Here is a 4,583-nt window from a genome sequence, read left to right as displayed (position 1 = left end):
GTTTGGTATCAGGGTATTATATTGGGGGGGGTGAGTATAAAAGTGGCAGGGCAATTTATAATAATAGAATAATAACAATACCCAGCATTAATACACTTTAAAGATTGTTTTATGTATTTTGATTTGATCCTCACAACAACTTTATGAGATAGGTGCCATTGTTATTCCCACTCCACAAATGAGGAAACTGAGTCACAAAGAGCCTTAGTGACTTGTCCAGGGCCAATAAATATCTGAGATAAGATTTGAACTCAGTTCTTCCCGACTCCCAACATAATCTTGTCACCTGGCATTGCCACATAAGGAAAAAAATGGATGTTTGTTTTAAATTTTTATTTATTTATTTATGCTTTTAAATTTTTTTCCATGGTCCCATGATTCATGTTTTCTCCCTCCCCTCGTCCCCCACCCCTATTGGAGTTGGCAAGCAATTCCACTGGGTTATACATAAATATGTTTATATAATCACTCAAACCCATTTCCATATTATTCATTTTCATAAAAGAGCAATGCTTTAAACCAAAACCCCAAATCACATACCATATAAACAAGTGATAAATCACGTTTTCTTCTGTGTTTCTACTCCCACAGTTCTTTCTCTGGATGTGGATAGCATTCTTTCTCATAAGTCCCTCAGAATTGCTCTGGATTATTGCATTGCTGTCAGTAGCAAATTGAGGTTTGTTTTTTAAGTGGCAAAAGAGTATCAGGAACCCAGCTTTGTCAAGGAATGACAAAGGCCAAACCTGATGGTTGCTGTTATAGAATAAGAGCAACTAATTAATGATGATGATGATACTTTCATGGATTCTTTGTCTCACTGAAGCGGCTATTTTCTTCACTGGTGCAAGCCATCTCTCATCTAATTCTTATCCCACATGATTCTTATCCACATGGTCTCATAAATCCTTCATAAAATATCTACCCCACATGCCAGAGGTCTTCCTCTAGGCCTTGGTGGGTTCCAGAACAGCATCTGAGCTATCCATCCTTTACCCTAAATGCATTACCCTTAACAACCTCCTTAAAATCATAATTGGTAATATAATGCAGCTTGTTTCTTCCCACGATGAGTCTCTCCATTGCCCTTTCCATCAACCACTATTCTGTTTCAGAGATGCTACCATTCTCTGATTAATAGCTAAATAGAAGACAGAATAACAGTGCAGACAAAAATGGTTTTTTGTGTCAAAGAACAGTTTGAAATTATTGTAAACACATCACAGTTTCCCAAACTGTAATGGCATTTGCCATTCTTTGACCCCAGTTCTGGGTCCAAGCCATTGTCCATCTGTAGTGCCTATCCATCAAGATACAAGTATCATCAGATTAATATCCAGTTTCATGTCATAATCTAGGCATTCTTCATCTATCTGGTTTTGTCCATATTGATTTCAAGACTGATCTCTTTGGTGAAAATGTGGATTCAGGCTTGAAACAATCAGCATAATGCCACCCTCAAACCAAAACTATCTAGGAGACCTCAACATCTATAAGGAATCCCCCATTTGTACTATGTGTTGGATATTCTACAGAACAAGTGACCAAAACCCTCAATGAGCATAAATTTTCCTGTTGTGTGCCTTAGTCAATATTAAGAATAAGAGGACTGGGGTGGGGAGCAGCTAGGTGGCTCGGTGGATTGAGAGTCATGCCTAGGGGCAGAAGATCCTCAGTTCAAATCTGGCCCCAGACAGATTTCCTAACTGCAACCCTGGGTAAGTCACTTAACCCCCATTGACCAGCCCTTGCTGCTCTTCTGCCTTAGAACCAATATACAGTATTGATTCCAAGACGGAAGGGGAGGGATTGGTTTGTTGTTGTCATTGTTGTTGTTTTGTAATAAAAGGGTTGGGACAGTTAGTGGTTCAATGGGATAGAGATCCAGACCTGGAATCAGGAGAACCTGAATTCAAATCTAACTTCAAACACTTCCTACCTGCGTAACCATGGGCAACTTGCTTAGCCCCATTTGTATAGCCTTTGCCTTTCTTTCTTAGGGTTGTAACTAAGAAAGTAAAGGTTTAAAAAAAAAAAAGAAGAGGATTGTTGAACAAAATTCTCTCTGTTATTGTTTATCAAAGATCATCTTGGATGACCTTGATGTATGATGAATAAGATCTCATTTTGTTCCATTGAGTCTAATACATTTTGTAATCAACAATTAGTGTATTAGATCTCTTAGTCAATTGTGTAACAGTGAAGATGTGGTCTGCCTCAGAAATTTATTTTAAAAAGCAGACCAGTTTCTTTCTCCTATTTTGATGAAAGACATCCTTGATACATATGTAAACCATTCTCACAGAGATTTTGAAGATATGAAAAAGCAAGATTATCAGTTGGTAGTTCTTGATGTCTTCTTAGTAAACTTTTAAAAATGTCATTCTCTGTTTCTTCCATTCTTTTACTGCTTTTCCAAATTCATTTTCCCAAGTGCCATTTCTGTCTTTTCATCTAGTACTTCACTTACTAAGGTGTTAGACTCCAGATTTTGTGATAGCTAGTGCCATTTTCATTGATGATGAAAACATATGATGATAAATCTGTTTCATTTTGCACCTATTTGTTGTCCACCTTCAAGTTTAGAAATGCTCTTGGACTGATCTAGCTTACTGTAGCCTTATTTTTCCCAAGCACTATTTTTTTCCTTTTTTTTTTTTGCCATTTTAAGTTATCACTGCTCACACTTCTGCTGTTTTCCTCTAATATGTTTTGCAATTAACTCTAACTTTAAATCTGCATTGCTTCCATGTCTCTCTGCATGGCAAGGAGCTTGTGTTCATTGGCTAAGGTGGTTTCTGGGCTGTTTTAATCTCTCTGTGGTAAGTGTTTTACACTGACTAACTCTCCCTAAGAAATACTGATTGTCAGACTCAATGTCTTTATTGTTGTTGTTTCATCATTTCTGTCGGGTCCCACTCTTTGTGACCCCATTTGGGATTTTCTTGGCATAGATGTTGAAGTGGTTTGCTGAGTAGTTCGTGAAATGATATTTTCATTTATGTACAGAATAAAACAGATTGATTTGATTTTACAGATGAGGAAACTGAGGCCAAAAGGGTTAAATTTCTTGCCCATGGTCACATAGATAGTAAGCATCTGAGGCCAGATATGAACTCAAGAAGATGAGTTTTCCTGACTTCAAACATAGTGCTCTATCCACTGTATTGCCTAGCTGCTCATCTTGTAAATACTTCAACCCTTTATTCAATGTCTTTATTTTAATCTATCTCCCATTTTTCAGATCCTCTTCAAATGGAAGAATAGTTTGGTATGCAGTGTCATTGCCTTTTTGATTGTAATCTTTGTTCTAATTAGTTGGTGGTCTGACTATAAGCAGAAAGCTGATTGTGAAATGAACCTCCCCCATATCAATATTTTATTATCTTCCTTTATGTCCACCTTCACATTGAAAAGACTGAGTATCAAGTTTACTTATCTCTTACAGTTCTTGGAGGATATAACATCCTCTTCAATAGATATGTTAGTATATAAGCTGCAATTATCTTCCTAATGGTCTTCCTACAGTTCCTTATAGTGATCCTTTCCAAATGAGGGGACTAAGTAGTTCATGCAATGATATTTTCATTTATGTACAGAGTAAAACAAATTCCACTAATTCTGTTGTTGACCTCTGTGAGAGATTTGGTGAACCATGTTTCCATTAAGCAGCAACTTCCTTATATGATCTAGTTTAATCTATAGCGAGAATGTCAATAGTGATGTCATTTCCCCAGTGATTTATCAACTCAGTGGGCAAAGATCTCTCCCTTAGTGTCCCGACAGTTAAACTAATGTTTATACAGGCTCTAAAAATTGGGATCATGAGTCTCCTTTCCCATAACTTTGCTACTTTCACCATAGAAGCTAAAGGGAATCACACAAGACTGAGCACATTTTGTATGGTTCTTTGTTCATGGGTTGCCATGGTCAAGGAATTTTTCATCTAATGACTTTCTTGCCTAAATTTAATAAAGGAAAACTGAAGCACAGAATCTGAGCTTTACCAGTTTATAAGCAGGGTATGAACCTGTTAACAAAATTGGTCAAATGGCTACCCAAATTAATCTAATGACCCAGAGGAGGAGGTGCAGCCTCTCCTTCTCCTCCTCTTCCTTCTTCATCTTCTGTCTTAAAATCAATACTAAGTATCAGTTCCAAGGTAGAAAGGGAGTAAGGGCTAGGCAACAGGGGCTAAGTGACTTGCCCAGGGTCACAAAGCTAGGCAGTATATGGGGCTAGATTTGAACCCAGTACCTCATGTCTCTTATCTTGTTTCTCCATCCACTGAACCACCTAACTACCCCTGCAGCTTTGTTGTTGTTGTTTTGTTGTTGTTGTTATAATATAGAACAAAAAACAGAACTGGATAGATGAAAAAATAATACAATTGGTCACAGACATCATGGGACTAAGGACATGAATGATTACATCAAAAAGCTGGCTAGCACTCATGTTGAGACTAGGCATCACCTCTCTCTCTTAGAGGAGGAACGCTTGATTGGTTTATGGGACCCATCTTCATCCTGGAGCTATTTTAATAGAGTAGGAACAACAGACTTCTCATCTCCTAGGAGGGAGAT

The sequence above is a fragment of the Monodelphis domestica genome, chromosome 2, assembly GCF_027887165.1.
Source record: "Monodelphis domestica isolate mMonDom1 chromosome 2, mMonDom1.pri, whole genome shotgun sequence".
NCBI classification, from domain to species: domain Eukaryota; kingdom Metazoa; phylum Chordata; class Mammalia; order Didelphimorphia; family Didelphidae; genus Monodelphis; species Monodelphis domestica.
This window is presented reverse-complemented; position numbering follows the sequence as displayed.